The sequence below is a fragment of the Periplaneta americana genome, chromosome 5 (assembly GCF_040183065.1).
Source record: "Periplaneta americana isolate PAMFEO1 chromosome 5, P.americana_PAMFEO1_priV1, whole genome shotgun sequence".
NCBI classification, from domain to species: Eukaryota; Metazoa; Arthropoda; class Insecta; order Blattodea; family Blattidae; genus Periplaneta; species Periplaneta americana.
In genome coordinates, this window is record NC_091121.1 from 97,373,026 (window position 1) to 97,391,366 (window position 18,341).

An 18,341-nucleotide genomic window follows, 5' to 3' on the forward strand; every position below is an offset into this window, starting at 1 on the left:
TCAAAAGTCGGCTACTTTAGGCCTATTGCGGCTCATGCCAGTCTTGACACGAGTTTTTCCGGGAAGGATTAGGAAGAGGGTGGGTAAGGTTGAAAATTGCATGGGAACGGCTTGTTAAGACGTGTGCAGAACAATAATTATAGTCGGAGACAAATCATGTCCTCGTCCCACTCCACCGCATGAAAGCAACGCTACTTTCTGAGGGATTTTTACAATAAAAGGTAGTTATATGAGAAAGGTTGCCTTTTGTTCACTCATATTTATAGTGGGCGGTATGGGGTGAGTGCCTCTTTTACTTCCTGGAACTAAGAATGTTATGTTTCGTCCCGAAATATGTCCTTTCTTGCGTAGGTAAAAAGGCTTTTTAAATCTGTGTATTTCAAATTGTAAACTTCCGCAGCAGAAGTTTTTTTTTTCCTTTTAGAGAAGTAAAAATGAATAAAACTCCTAAATATGCAGATTTATGTAATACCAAGCCATAATATGTAATGTGGGGCAAATATGTAAAAATATGTAGTATCATATTTTAATATATTAACGGTAATTACAAAATTCGCAAAGATGTGTTATTTATATACAATTAGGTGGAAAGGAATATAGGCCTAATATGTAATTACATAAAAATCCGGTCCCTATTCATCACTAGAGATAGTCAAAATTCTTGAATAAAAGGGGCTAAAATTCTTGATTAAAAAGGATAAAAATTCTTGAGTGAAAACAAAAATTTCTGGAGTAAACCTGAGATTTTCACCCTGTTTTATTATGTTGCTTAAGCTAATTGACAATTATAATTATCCTATTCAAAGTTTTACGTTGACAACAATTCTAAGATACTTAATATTATTTAACATTCAAAGTTGTACGCAGACAACAGTTTTAAGTTTGTCATTGTAAGGTTTCTTTTCTATTTGTTAGCACACACGAGAACAGTGAAAAAAAAAAAAAAAACGTTCACAGTCAACATTAGAAACTGGAACCCATATAGCTTGGAGTGCTACGTCCACAAAATCACTGTGATCTTCACGTGACAGCAAACCTTCTCCCACTAAAGTCCAGGACTATTTTTAACTATGTCCTTCAGTTCACTGTATGCATGTACTGCTACATCAGGTGATAGATTCTTTAAGGTTGGCACCTGATCAAAGAGAGGTTTCAAATTGCTTTCAGTTGCATCAAACCGTTTGAGAACCATTTCAATTCACACCATCTAGTGCCAGCATTCCAAACTTAGTGCATTCTTCAAACAGAACTTCTAAAATTTCTAAATTTAGATAATGTATTTATTAATTGCTGAAAAAGAGCGTCTTTTCGCGAATAATGACAAAAAATATACTAAATCCGCCAGTCATAGGATTTTTGCAATTTTTTCGCGAGTGTTTCGCGAATTGAAACGTGTAATTATATGATATTTTTATATGAACCATGTTTTAAATTACGTTTATTTGGTTTTTAGGTTTTTCGCGATTTCGCGAGTCACGAATTTTGACTGTCTCTATTCATCATACAGGCTTTAGACCTCCGGCCCCGTGGATGACAGAAGCCAGCGTTTCTCAAACTTTTTTGAAGTGGGGACCACTTTTTTAAGTGCCGCGGACCACCTTACTCTTATTCCCTTCGAAAGTAAATTTATAATTTTTGTAGCATATTTTAATACCAGTTTACTTATATTTTATATTAGAATTAATTAATTAAAATTAATTTAATTCAATTAATTTTATATTAGTACTAGCTAATTAAGTTAATGTTAATAGAAAAAATTCGTTTTCGTTTTTTTAATAATTCAAGGCTATTAGAGTTTGGATAATCTTTAACTTGTTAACTAAAAAAAAATAAATGTTGCTACTCACATTAATGAGATGAATGAGCCTGTCGATTCTTACACAGTTGTTCTAGGCCTATATTTGAATGACTAGATATTTCTTTAATGGCACTAGAATCACTGATATTAATATCTTCACACACAGCTTCTGAACTATTAGCAATGCCTAAATGAAGCGTATCATCACGTTCCTTTTTTTTTTTCAAAGATCCGGATCGAAGCCAGTTTTTCATTATGTGTAATGGGCATTATTTAACAGAGACATAAGTAAATACTAGCGTGTACCACATAAGAAAGATTTAAAGTCATAAATACATGAAAAGGTTCGGTACTTTGGTCCTCTGTAATGAATTCGGGTGGTCCCTGGCTGGGTTACAGGTGCAGGGAAAAGATGGCGAGAAACACCACATATATATAGTGCTTTAAATCCCTCTTTTGTTGCTGAGAGTAGAGTGGGAAGTCGATAGACGGGTAGGGTAATAAATTTATAAAATGTCGGTACTGGGAGAAAAAGTGAAAGCGATTGCCATGTGTAATTTCCAATCTCTGAGATTTTCAGCTATAATGTAATACGCAATTCGCTTGAATTTTATTTTCTCTTCTGTCTTTTTTGAAGGACCACAAGGGCAGACCTCGAGAACCACAAGTGGTCCGCCTACCATAGTTTGAGAAACGCTGACAGAAGCTATTCGAAAACTTATGAAGGAAACAGACTCTGTGTACCGCAACTTTAAAAGAAATAGAAGTGACAATTACTAACATACGGGGCAGAGGGATGGACACTTGTTGAACGTCAGAAGTGTAAGATACAAGCGACGGAGATGGAGGGAATAAGAAGAGCTGCTGGAGTATCCAGATTGGAAAGGAGAAGGAATGAGGATGTGAGGCAAATGATGGAGATGGAAGAGTCGGTAATTGAAAGAATCGAAAAACGAACTCTTCAATGGTATGGCCACGTAAAAAGGATGAAAGAAGGAAGATGGCCAAAGATTATTCTGGAATGGTCACCTCGGGAAAGGAGGAAGCGTGCGAGACCAAGAAAAACATGGAAAGCCGGTGTCATGCAAATGATGAAGGACCGATATATGCAGGAGGATTGGCGGGATCGAGAAGGATGGCGGAAGGGAATTCAGGGCAACCGCTGAAGAGTGGAAGAGCCCACAAAAGAAGAAAGAAGAAGAAGTGACAATAACTTACAGACTTGCAAGACTTTCAGGAATACTCTACAACTACTCAGACAGTACGTAATGCTATAACTCAGGTTTGAGCAGTCTCGTGCAGCCAAACACCAAGACCTCGGATTTATGGAGAAGTATGAGGTCCATTGGAATAGGAAATAACAACAGCCATACAGAGAATACAGGGTGTTTCATAATTCCTATTACAAATTTCTAGGAGTTGTAGAGGAGACTAAGTACATAAAGTTTTGATTAGGAACCCATGTCCGAAAATATATCGTTTCGATGAAAAATAAGTTTGAAGATCGATTCGATTTAAAATCTCCCCTTCACTGTACGCAAACAAAATGAGCTGAGGGCGACTTCTGCAGTCCCCTGCTATACTGTATTTGTGTCTGCTGTTTACAGTCAGTTCTACGTTCTACGGCAGTGATGTCAAAGCAAGCGCATTTTTCTGACCTTGACGTCGTGCGCGGGCAGCAAGCGCTAAGTATGGAAAGAGGAAGGGTTGTGTATATGAATAAGCAACCTGTTGGATTAAGAAAACAGTGGTGCACAAACTTCAAACGGAACGTGAAATTTTATGTCGTTATTTTTATATGGCTTCTTTCTGTTTAATATTATCTATACTGTCTGTAAAACAAAAATACTAACACTGATTTCTTAATATTGCACTTGTGTTTTAAATCTTAATAACTTAACATAATAGAGAGTTAAGAGGGAATATTCACTTAAATTCCATAGTAGTATAATATTATACTCTATTAGGTGGATGAAACACATCATTCATAAAGAAAGTGATATTCCAAAGAAAGAGATTGTGTATGACATGATAAGTTGGAATTTATATTGATGGTATCTTTAGCCTTACAAAAGTAATCAGTAAACTAATCAAAACAATATTACAGCACAAAGCAAAGTTACCTAGGCACTGTATCTGTTTTAAGTGTAACTAATATTACATAACAAAACTCTTATCGCATTATGCTTTTAAGGTGATATTTGTGAGCAACTTCCTAACCATAGAATATTAAATTATTTTCTCGAAATCTGCTGAAGCTATAGAGCTGACATTTTTACAACACATGGACACGTATCTTTTGCTTATGATGTAACAGTAGTTGCTTTGTTAATTCATTTCCTTACAAACAATTTCCATGCGAATATTTTCAAAATTGTCAATACACTATCTTCAGTAATACGTATATACGGCATATTAGATTTACGAAAACATTCTGTAAGGCTACTAAATAACTAGGCCTATACCTGAAAATTTCACTTTTCTATACGAAGAATTGAGAAAACATTTCTTTTGAATAAAAAAGTCAAACTTGTGAAAAATGAGCATTAAAATTAAAACTTACATTCTTATAATGCACTTATACTTCTCAGGCAAATCTAAAAATTAACATGGATACAGTTTTAATAAGTTCTCTTCTCTTTATCTATTGAATCAGTGCTGGCCATCCCTGAATATAGCGCGACCAAGCGGCATATATCACCTCTTTCGTCTGTCTCTTTCCTTTCCGCTGTAAAGCGCTCAGGCTCTCCTGGGCTCTAAAGCGCGCGCTTGCTCCTGTGGGCATCAATTGACATGCCTGTCTTACGGAGTCGGCTTTCACATCTGATCAGTGGTGATTCAGTCACTGAGCAGTGCAGGACGAGACAGCAGTCCCTTGCTATCGTGTGTCTCGTCCTGTACTGCAGATTTCGTCGGCCTATGAAATTCTATAGGCCCTAGTCCTCAGAGTAGACATTTTTGCAAAAACAAATGTATTCATTCGTGAAAAATGAAGTAGTTAGGTCTATTATTTTCATATATTTTACAGCTGGTAGAGTTTTCCTGTGAATTTCATTAGCAAAATTTACACTAAGCATTCAATATTGAACATAATGATACTCAAATTCTAAACAGGTATTTTTTTTTAATTGAGCGAGTTACTATTATATACATTAATTGTTGGGTGCATTTTGTGTTTTCGGTTGTTTCTATTAAAATTTCTTTTTGTGTTTGTAGAGTGTGGCTAATTAGGTATACATTACACATGATCAAAAAGCAGAAGAAGAAATCTTGTTTTCAATGAAAGAGGATTTATGGCAAAACAACAATAAAACTGTCAACTAGTATGGCCTGAAAATAAGTAGAAGTATACTTAAAAATGACATCAATTAACCGATAGTTTTCGTTATCCGACTTTCTATCGCTCGCGTTTGGGCCTGTAGAAACTCCTATTCACTAAAATAAGACAGCCCTATTTATGAAACTGGCAGCAAGGTTCACGCAGTGACCTATCTTCTGTAAGTGTGTAGAACGCTATTAAGTCAATTAATTAGTTTGATGTAAAGGCAAGAAGAATGACAGCAAACATTCATATCTGATAATCCTTTACGTCAATGTTATTTATACAAGGCTCGTGTAGCTAGCCGCATGGGTCAAGTTGTGGCAAGGTTAGCCAATTTTGTCATGCAAAAAATTATAGGCCTATATAGATGTGCTACAATTTTTCAATCTTAAGATGGAGCTAGAGAGAAGGACACACACATATTCTCTCTACATGCATTGTAGCGGTCGCATAAGTTGGACTACAACACCCTAGTTTTGAAGGTCAATTCTGAATTGTATAGAATTACTGCTTTCGTTCTCCGTTTGCCTGAATTATTTAATTGATGAGTTACAATTTAATCTCACTTTACAACCTAGACAAACAATTCTGATTGTGTTTTTGTACATACAAATTTGCTGTTATTTTTTGCTTCGTCAGCTTGGCTTTCTAGGTCTGGTCGTATACTTAGGCACGCTTTGGTCCATTTTGTGCCCTATAGGCTACATGTAATGATTGTTCAATTCCGACAAGTGATCTGGGTGACATTCGTGAATCTGATGCTGACAGATGGGTTATCCTGTCTCAGCTCCTGATAGAGCTAGGTCCCAATTCGCGAACGAGTAGCCTGATATGTTCCAGTGCAGCGGCGGATTTTCAGGGGAGGCAAGGGAGGCCATACCTCCCCCAATATTTTACCAGAACACAATATGACAGTATTAATTCCAGCAGAATTAAGATCACAGCAAGTTATAGCAAATGACGAACACTTTTCCTTTTATATTAATTTTACTATTCACTACAATTAAGATTTAAGTTACGTCAAATCGACCACATCCAGTTGGTGATGACCGCTCGTTATGCTGTTGACAGTAAAAATAATTCGTACCGAAAAAATAACAGTTAGCGCTGTAACCTGTATAGTCGACATCTAGCAGCCTGCAGTGTCCATGCGAGAGCAGGAGAGAGGAGACAGCTACATCACTCTGCTCCCCGGTGACCATGACAACAGCAGTTCAACCAATAAGATAGCTGGTTAGCAGAGTGTTTAAACTTACCTAGAACGAGCGAGGGGAGCCGAATTTGGAGACGTCCTACCCACCGCAGACAATTGTACTGCTGTACTGCTTCTCTCATCTTGGTTTTAGAAAATTGAGTCATTGTTGTTAATTAGTTTTCTCTCCCTGTGTAAAAGTTTTCTTTTATGTTGGTACATTTTTCTCTTGTTTGCGGATGTTTCTATTATTTTTTTCTTTTGTATTACGAGATATATTTATTTACACAGTATCTATACTAATAATAAATCTGTAGCCGAAATTTTTCTGGTAATTTTCGATTTTCCAAAAATAATTGGTCCTAACATATATAATTAACCACCCTGAAACCGAAAATAGCTTCTTTGAAATTTTTGTTTGTATGTCTGTCTGTCTGTCTGAATGTATGTTTGTTACTTTTTCACGCGATAATGGCTGAACCGATTTCGATGAAAATTGGAATATAAATTAAGTTCGTTGTAACTTAGATTATAGGCTATATGGCATTCAAAATACGTTATTTAAAAGGGGGGTGATAAGGAGGCCTGAATTAAATAAATCGAAATATCTCGCTTATTATTGATTTTTATGAAATATGTTACATAACAAAAGTTTCTTAGAAAATGATGTCTGATAAGTTTTATTCTTTGCAAAATTTTGATAGGACTGATATTTAATGAGATAAATGAGTTTTAAAATTAAAATAATTGCCATCTAAGGCGGTGTATTGAAATGAAAAACAAATGACTTCGTCTATAAGGGGCCTTGGACACAACAATCGAAAGCTATGAAACATAGCCTACAGACAATGTTTCTGTGTTCGTATGAAGTAATATCGGAAGCTAAATTAACCGATTTGTATAATTAATTATTATTTCATCATTGGAAGGTGTAGTTTCTCTGGATGGACATAATGCTATAATGTTATTACAGTAACTTGTGAGTAAATTGAGGACAAGTAAGATTAAAATAGCTTCTTATGCACAGAAAACTTGATAGGTTATTCTGTATATTCATTTCCTGTATTTCTTATAATGTTTATGAACATATTCATTTTTATCTCAGAGAATTAACGAACAACGAGAGTGTATTGATTTAATATGCAATAATAGTACGTTAGCTTAGCAATCCATTATTTTATAATTCAAATTTTAACTATGCCCAATTGAATCGGTTAAAATACATAAAAACATATGCAATAAATGCAATGCAAAAAAATTGGGTAATGAGCCAAGCAGATTATGTTGCGCTGTTGTAAAAGTTGTTCCTCCTGAGATTAAAGAGCTCCCACAACAAATTAAAAACTTTCTAATTCGAGTACATCCGTTATCAACACACTTTTTCATAATATAATATAATATAATATAATATAATATAATATAATATAATATAATATAATATAATATAATATAATATAATATAATATAATATAATATAAACATAATAATAAATCTGTAGCCAAAATTTTTCTGTTAATTTTCGCTTTTACAAAAATAATTGGTAATAACAATTAAGAAACATGTTAAAGGAATTGTCATTGCACCAAATGAGTGGTCTCTGGATCAAAATGATCGCATTTTAATATTTTAAATACAATTTAAATTAAGTAACATATTAAACGATTTATCCTTCTATCAAACACGAATGTTCCCTGGATCAAATGTCCTATTTTAATTATGTAATTACTTTATATTTATTTCTAACGGGTGCAGCGGAGCGCACGGGTACGGCTAGTATTAAATATAACGAGAGTTTAGAAACAAATGCAGATCTGTCTCTAGCTTCTTTTAGTAGCAGTTGTTCAGCATGTTGTTACCTATTTGATCGGTTTGTGAAGAAAGAAGATCGTCGAGTGAATTTGATGTAAAATTAGGCTATGTAATAGTAATGAGCAAGCCCCGGATTCTTAGGTTCGAACCAATTTTGTTGCTATCTCGTTACTCTCGAAATATTGCTTTTCTTATTCAATTTATGTAGCAACGAATAACATTCTTAAATTTAATATGACCTAAAAAGACCTAATTAGTAGATTAAGACTTAAAATGTCCTAAAGAAACTTAATTCATATTAGAAGCACTACTTAAATGAGTGGTTTGCGGGTGTAATAGTTTAATAAAGATGCAGTGTTGTAAACATAATAGACTATTAATAAAATATTCCATCGTCACCACATGAATCAGCAGGCTACTTTTTAGATTTATAATGTTAAGCCTATAATAACGGATATTTTGAATGTGAGTATTGTAATATATTAACACTATGGTGTTTATTTTTATTTTTCCCCCGTAAAATCGTAATAAGTCCCTAACAAGAGGAGTAGAATACTCCTCTTGGTCCCTAAACATAAGACTTAAATCCTAAAAAAAAATTCTAAAACATAGATTGGAAAACCTAATTTTAGTTTCTTGAAACCTATAAATTCTGCGCTTGGTAATGAGGTACGTCACAGGCCTTATATTTAAACACATGTAATGCAAACTCTTATCAGTCACGTCTTGGCCTCCTCAACTATCTAACCCACCGCCCGTCGCTGTTCCAGAGGCCCGGCGCTCCAAACCCTTCCTGTCATCATCGGCTGACCAGGAGCCAGGAGCCCCAAGCTCTTCCTATTTCAGCATCGGAAACCCGACTACCTCCCTTAGACTTAACCCCACCTTACTTTTACTATTGCAGATGACAGGTGAAATGAGGAAGTGGAGAGAGTGTTGATGGAATGATAGAGAGAAACGAGAGTATCTCGAGAAAAACCCTCTGCAACGTCTGCTTTATCCACCACAAATTCTATCACGACCTCCTGGATGGAAGACCAGCACGCTAGCACTTTGTTATTATTTTATTAAAGTACTTTTTTTCTGTACTAGATAACGTGACTATCTTCAATAAATACTGAAACACCGAGAAAAATGTTTGTGACATTTCGCATTGTACTAGATTAATTGGCAGAATAGCAATGGTTTGTAACGTTAAGTGTATATCCACTAACAAATTCGTATTTAATTGCGTACTATCAGTAAACATGGCGAAACGTGATGAGAGTGATACAAACTTTTGACTATGTTTCCAACATTGTTGCTAAACAATGGGGGAGATAATTTATATCTATTTGTAGTAGTGAAATATATTTAATTTGTCACGAAAGTCTATTAAAGCCGCCAGCTCGTTTCTTTGAAGATTTTTTAGTAATTTAAGTTTTCCCTAGTATGGAATACTAGTCCGTAGTTGGATAAAGGCTGATTTAAACCATTCTGGTTTTGACGCTATTCGCTAGCTTCTTCTGTCACCACATTGACGCATTCCCGGAGCGAATATGTCGCTATAAAACTCGCTAGCTGATAAACGTTTACACGGTGCTGTTACAAAGTATGAAGTTGCCAGCGTTAAGTGTCATGGCGTCAGAGGAGGATGTTATTCGAGCTTTGCGCACGAGTCAAGTCCAAATACGTGATTATGTAAACAAGGAGAAAATAAAAAGAAGTGTGTGGGTATGGCTATGGATAGATCGAAACTCATGGAGCTTCAGACAATCTAACCCTCTATCTAATCCACCGAGATCAAACTGGGTATCGTGATTGCATCGTGTAATCAAATACATTCATACTGGTAAGGGGAGTTTCCTGTACATTGCTCTCTGTCTCGCTCACGTACTGAATGTAAGCAGTGTCGGTACCGTGTCGCTCTACAAACTCTCTGCTTCTACGAGCAGGAAAAAAAGTTTCGTACAGAATGGGAAGAGGAATTTATTCACTGTTATGTCGGAGAAAATGTGTATGTTCAATTAGTAGTAGTATATAGAAGCGACATTACAGGGCATTACGCTGAATGCACAGGCATAACAGGTATTATTATTATTATTATTATTATTATTATTATTATTATTATTATTATTATTATTATTATTTGTATAATAGACGGTAATATTCGTTAACAGAAAACCACAAATTTAATTCACACAGAAAGTGTGCACTCCATGCTTAGGGAATAATTAAGCCGGGATCTGGAATAGTTCCTGGATAGCTCCGTCGGTAGAGCGTTGGAGCGCTCAAGTAAAGGTCCCGGATTCGATGCCCGGCCTTGGAACAATAATTTTCCCATTGAAATTATTCAATGAGGTGAATTGTTATATAGATCTGAAAAAAAGAAGTAACACTGTTAACAATATCAAATAATCACGCCTACATACCTATTAAAATCCACAGATATTAAATTTAATAAAGTGGTGAAAGTTTGTAGCAGTCCGAGTAATGAGTTACTATTCCCACTAGCAGCGTGTGGCTCGCTGTAATCCGTCTGTCTGCCTGCGTTAAAACAAGTGCTTGCTTTTATTATAGTGTGGTTCGCTGCAGGTGTGGAAAGCCCGTCACGCTGATGGCGCTGCGATACGTGTAGTTATTATTGTAAATAATTTATTTGAACTGGAACCTCACATCTGCGCTATTGGTTACACATCATTGTATGCTAAGCTTTCCATATGCCGTCACCATGGCAACTATATCCGTGATTGAGTAGCGGCTTGTCAAATATAGAAAGATTAAGTAATCTAATAATTACTACAAGGGACTACAACGCTTACAATGAAACTACCACAAAACTTCAATTTAAATGTGACTGTCAACGGTTGTCCCTCATTTCCCGAATGACTGTACTATAGTCAATGTGGGCCTAATTATTTTGAGCCTTTTTTCAAGAAATAAACTTTGTGATATAATTTTCATTGTGAGTCAAGAGTTTCCAGTTACAAATGTCACAAACTCAAATTCATTTCAGCAGATGAGTGCAGATTTGTCTCCCTTCTTAAGATACTGGGTGCATATTCTGTGTTGTCTGCAGAAGTAGTTTTCCTACATGCTAAACGTAGGAAATGCCTATTGATGAATCAAAGTATCTCAGCGAGGTTCTGCCTTGGTTCTGTGGATAGCATACGGTACGTGTCTACCATCCAAGCTATCCGTGGTTCGATTCTTGGTGTGGAAGATCTTCCGTCCACGGACCTAGGTCTTTGGCCCTTGACATGTGCTGTTTCGTATCCTCTCATCGATGATCCTGTGCTGCTCAGTCTATAAGATCGGGAAGGCCAACAATGTGAGAGAGTGTAATGTTGGTAAAAGATGTAACTCTCCCATACAACTCATTGAATAGAAATCGGAGGGAAAAAAGGATGAAAAGTACCAGAAAAAAAGATAGACTTGAAGAAAGAGAAAAGGAAAAAACCGAAACAACGAATTGCTCGAAGAGCACAATTCTTGAACAAAATTCAATCTTGCGAGATATCCATATTTATTTCTCTCTACGTATGCAAGCCTAATCCGAAAACAAAGAACCTGAATGTAAACTTATTATGCACGGTAACTTCCAAAAACACTTTTTCTCTCTTGTGGAGAATAAGATCACCAAAGCTCGTTGTTAGAGATTCTGAAATTTCGATACCTATTCATTAAAACTATATAATGTCCGGTTGGATATATATATATATATATATATATATATATATATATATATTTGCTTTCAGATTAATGTATGATTTTGTTAATGTAAACCTTCAACGCATTGTGAGTAAAATATTAAATAAATGCCCCAATATAGGCCTACCATATGGCGAAAGTATTTCAGCTTACAACAACAAGATAGATGGCTATGTGAATGAAAATTGATATCTGAAAGAAACGTATTGAATAAATTTGATATTACTTCTTACAATATTTCAGAATCTACGCTTATACGAACAATAGAAAATTAATTGAAATAATTACATTGTAAGTGTCATGAACATACATTTCTTCAAAATTAACTTAAAGTCACATAAAATTGCAATCCGACATCTTCTTTCAAATCATTCGCAAAATAATGAGGAATTAAAATCTGGATTCCAAGTAAGAAGAGCGTCAATTCGTAGAAGCAACTCAAATGCGTTTCGTAAGACCGCATTTAAGATCATTAAAATCCTTACCAAGGGAGTACATACATACATACATACATACATACATACATACATACATACATACATACATACATACATACATACATACATACAGGTCGGCCTCGGTAGCGTAATTGGTATAGCGCTGGCTTTCTATGCTCGAGGTTGCGGGTTCGATCCTGGCCCAGGTCGATGGCATTTAAGTGCGTTTAAATGCGACAGGCTCATGTCAGTAGATTTACTGGCATGTAAAAGAACTTCTGCGGGACAAATTTGCGGCACACTGGCGACGCTGATATAACCTCTGCAGTTGCGAGAGTCTGTCGTGTCCCAGGCTGCAGTCCCGGGATCGACGGACTCCTTTAGAAGACGTAGGTTGTACGTAATTCCTGAAGTACCGGCGACGACCCCAGATGTTGGAAGATGAGTTGAGTTGAAGAAATAAATGGAAGGATTACTGTGCTAGCTCACATTTATTAACGGTTCTAATTATATCAGGCCGAAATGATAGCCGAAGCATAGACACAGAATTTAAGTTGCTAAATGAAAATAGATACAAAGGTACTGTACAAAATGTTAAAGATACAAAGTTACAGAATGTTAGCGTCGACTAGCGCAGATTGCGCGTCAGAAAATACACAGTTCGCAAGTGAGCGAAGAAACACAGAATACGCAAGTGAGCCCGGAAACAAGAAATCAGAAATGAGCGATAAGTACAGAGTTCGGAACTGAGAGTTCGCAAGTGAGCCAGGGGTCAGAGCGAGTCAAAACTTATATAGGAAACAACAGCCATTGAGGGAGAACACCTGTTGTGCAAGGCGTCCCTCACGCGTTGAGTTATGTGACATGGGACATGTTCCCTTCAAAACATAAGAATTGTGACAACAATTAGGGCATACAAATCCCAATAAGTTATGACTAGCCCAGCCCCACCTGTGAGCTGTGAGGCAGCTTGAATTACCAATTAAGTTACTTTCAAAGCCTTTTCAAAGTTTCTGTACAAAAGCTGAAATACTTTTCAAAACATGTGAATGCTCCTTAGAATTGTCTCTCGTAGTCAGCCAGTTTTCCATTCGTCTTCATAAATGTCTGTCACACTAAAACGATATTTCACTTGAAATGTTCCAGCTCAGAATAAACATAAAATATATTACTATATTACCCTACAACATAGGACCAGTGACATTTAATGTAAAGAAAGGGGAAACAACTATTCTAAACCTTAGACACTGAGGTCACTTTCTGAGGTATTCACTACACGTCGTAAAATAAACCATAATTTTTATACATACATACATACATACATACATACATACATACATACATACATACATACATACATACATACATACATACATACATACATACATACATTACATGCACGCATATATGTATACATACAAATAATACATATACTGCATAAGAAAGAATGTAACATTGTAACATTCCTTTGCAGAATGAGAAGTTACATTTGTTCTGATCAAATTTGTGCACAATTAAAGGACAAAACTAAAATTATTTCTATCATTTGTTATCATAATACATTGGTCTCTTAAATTAACTAAGCATATTGGGAATTAAATCAATGGCTTTTCCAAAACACGGAATGAAATGTTTGATATAAAAAATTTTATCTTGGAAAGGAAGCAAAAACGAAAAAAATTGTACTAAACCTTTTTTGTTTTAAATATCTCAAAGAGTACCCCTGAAATTAATGACATTATTTACGGTTCACACTGTATACGTCATCCGACCGAGAATGAACTATGTAGGCTTGCCTTGTTTAAGCAGTATCTGCCGCACCAACATTTCTCCTGTTCCAAACCTTAGCAAAGTCCTCATAAGTGGATTATTATGCGGAAGGAAAGGGATTTGTAAATATTATTAATTTGGCCAATTGAATATTCATCAATATTCCGGACATCTACAACCTTTATTATTAGAATTAAATGTAGGCTAAGTATAAGTCTTAAGTGTTTTTAGTAGGAAATGTTAAGTACCAAATTGTTATATTAAGTTTTTACTTGCTTTATAACTTTTGTTGGAAAATTTAAATAACTGTATTTCAGCTTATGATTGTGTAATTACTCCATACACCTACATTTATGACGATGGTATAAAATTATGTTTAAATAAATAAATCACAATATTAATCCACTAATAACTTGCTCAATACAGCCCTTAAATAAAGCACTCAAAGATGTAAATACGTTTTATTTTAACACTAATTGTCTCCTAAAACACGATCAGAACTGTTCACTGGTTTGAAACTGATAGAGTTCCATAATCGTTTGTTGATCATTGGTGGATCGCTGACGCGATATAGATCTGGCTGGTTGCAACAGTTTGTTATTAACATATCAACTTTAATAAAAAGATGTTAACAAGTCGCGTCTGTTGATAAAATATACAAGATACGTCTTGCATCTTGCAATAGCACTGCCAGATCTTTCTAATCATCCGTTCACCAGTTTAGGAGGTTATTAAAATATAAAAATCTCTTTCATCTGCCACAGAAGGTCTATTACTCTTCCAGTCTTTGGAATCATCTCTATTCTTGGATGGCAATAACAGTGTCGTTGAAATTGCTGTAATGAAAAAAAACCAATTCATATAAAAATTGTTGGACTAGAATATTTTTGCATTGGTACCTCACCTTTCAGAATATAATGACGTTAAGCCTGGCGGCCCAGTTGGTGTTATTCGACAGGAGTAGGCTACGTGCCGGCACCGGGTTCTCCCTTCTCCCTCGCCTTCATCTTCATTCTCACCCATTCTCTACACTATACTTATACATACATTCACTCTAGTACACGACAAAACTCTTCACAGATACACATCATGCATAACGTGGCCCGCCTAAGTGGTGTGTAGCTTGAAAATTGATCGCAGTCCTGCCATCTGTCCGCAATATGCTGAAGCCGAATCACGCAAAGTAAAGTGGGTAGGCATTAGACATACACACATCTGTTCTCTGTTGCTATTGAACCGTGAATTACAGAAAGTCCACATTTGTCCATTTGAGTATATTTTTAGGAGAAACAAACTTATTATCTTGGAAAACGTTCGGTATTTTGAAAAGGATATTTTTGTATTAATGCACAATAATAATACTCATTGTTTGATATATAAGAATTTGAATGTTATCTTTTATGATTTTCTGGGAAAAAATAAAAATCCGAATTGGCTGCACATGTGGTGTTTCTGCAATCCATGACTGGTAATAATGATTTTATATTTTAAAACAATTTTAGGTGAAGAAGACGGAGAGGGACAATTTTATTTTTTCTTTTAAATAACTTTAAATGTCTATTTAGGCAAAATAAAATAAAATAAAAAATATACACAGCCACACAAAAATTGCAAAATGGCAATAGTGTAGGCCTATTTAATTCCTCAAATTCCTCTAACCTCTACGAAACCCCAGGAAAAGAAACAGGAAAAATTAATGGTATCTAAAACATTCCATAATTATTATGGTCTTGACTAGTGGTGTTCCTGCAATTCACTGTAGCTTATTGCCGCAGTAGAATATATACCGAACGCTGGACATGTGGTGTTTCTGCAATTCACTGTAGCTTATTGCCGCAGTAGAATATATACCGAACACTGGACATGTGGTGTTTCTGCAATTCACTGTAGCTTATTGCCGCAGTAGAATATATACCGAACACTGGACATGTGGTGTTCCTGCAATTCACTGTAGCTTATTGCCGCAGTAGAATATATACCGAACACTGGGCATGTGGTGTTCCTGCAATTCACTGTAGCTTATTGCCGCAGTAGAATATATACCGAACACTGGACATGTGGTGTTCCTGCAATTCACTGTAGCTTATTGCCGCAGTAGAATATATACTGAACACTGGACATGTGGTGTTCCTGCAATTCACTGTAGCTTATTGCCGCAGTAGAATATATACCGAACACTGGATATGTGGTGTTCCTGCAATTCACTGTAGCTTATTGCCGCAGTAGAATATATACCGAACACTGGACATGTGGTGTTTTTGTACTACTTGAAAAGCCTATATATGAATATTTCTGCAATTCACGATTCAGTTATTTTGCAGACCATTCTGCTACAGATAATTTGTTCATTTTTAGGTTCATTTTTGTCATAGGCCTATTGTACATATTTGTATTGATATTGGTTAGCCTTCGTACATAGATTTAACAAGCGTTTGAGGAAATTACATTCTCATAATGTATTAATTATGATTTGTATATGTATATGTTCAGATTATACCTATGTACCAAACTAGAACCTCAAGATAAATCATGGTAATGTAGGGTTTCTGTGTACCTGGATATTCGATAATAATAATGATAATCATATATTATCATTTAGTAAGATCTGGTACTGACCGGCGCCAGGTGGTCGGCGAGGGCGTTGTTCAGGGAGTGGCGGAGTAGGAGCTTCAGATGGGGGCGACGGCGTTTGGTGTAACTCCGGCCATGATTGTACTGACCGGCGCCAGGTGGTCGACGAGGGCGTTGTTGATGGAGTGGCGGAGTAGGAGCTCCAGATGGGGGCGACGGCGTTTGGTGTGACTCCGGCCATGATGGTACTGACCGGCGCCAGGTGGTCGGCGAGGGCGTTGTTGATGGAGTGGCGGAGTAGGAGCTCCAGATGGGGGCGACGGCGTTTGGTGTGACTCCGGCCATGATGGTAGTGATCTGCACCAGTAGGGCGGCGAGGGCTTGGATCTGGAAAATAATGAAGAACGGTCAATTGCGATATTATTGCACAGGCTTGACGTCTTTTGACATACCAGATACTGTTAACACTATGGTGAGAACACATTAAAATTGTCGCGTTGTTTATATTAAATACCTTATTAAAATATTTGGTATTACTTTGTTTTAATATATTATGTTAACATTAATCATAAAACAACATAGTAATATGATATTTTTAGTGCTGAAACTTAATGATACGATCAAATAAAACAAGATTTAAAATATCTTAATCCATAAGTTTTATGTGTAGGTACTTGCAGTGGAAATAAATAATTGCCATTAAGATATATTTATATAAATCACGGGAAGGTAAAGTAATGGTTCTGCGATATAAATATTGAATAAATCGTCAATTTATAATAAAATTAAGAAACACTTTGTGTTAGATTGAAATTCAATTGTTCCGTGAAAGAATTAATGTTGTTAAGATTTCAAGTGAGTTGTAATTGATTGAATAATAATTCCTATTTATAAGCAATATATAATTTTAAATTTCGTAACGTAGTTCTGCACACTGCTACTAAAATGCCATTGAATAGGACAAAACAATTCCTCTAAGGTAAGTATTTTCATAGTTCACTGAATATTTTGTGGAATTTTACTTAAATGATTTTAAAAGTTTTCGAAGAAAACCTTTTTCACTGTCTCACGAATTAATGGTAAATTCTCACTGTGTTCTTGCTGTACATTTTGTTCTTGTGTTGTTGCTGTGATAGGCTCGTGTGTGATCTGAGGTTATCGTTCTCAGTTTTTATACCTCCGTCTTCAGTTTGCTTGTGGTTGCCAAGACACAAAATAGTCGTGAGCTGAATGCACATTGTTTCACTTCCTTTCCTCAAGCTAGACGCATTCCCAAGCTCACACCGGCTGACTACACTAAGGTTTTCTGCGTACCCAGGTTTCGAACAGGCAACGCTCTCGTCCCTAAGTCAGCTCCCACCGCGCGTCGCCAGCCGGCGATCGAAGAATGGTATGGAATGATGTAGATGATTAATATAGGCTAAAAACGAGAGAACCCCGAGAAAAACCCCAATAGAGACCTTGTCCTCCGCAAGTGTCACTATGGATTTTTCAATGAAAAACCCAGACCTGACGGGAATAATAAAAAATTGGCCCATTTTGTGTACGATCCTCCAATGAAAAGTGCGATAATTTGGAACCATTTGTGCGATCCAATCAAGCCGCAGGGTTGGCAACGCTGGAACAAATGAATACGTCAGAACTGCAGTACATGTGCATTAATATGTTACAAATAATAAACCGATATCGGAGAAGTGTGTTCGAGCATCTTCGTAAACGGACGAATGAAAGGAATTCCTGTGTTAACGCTCT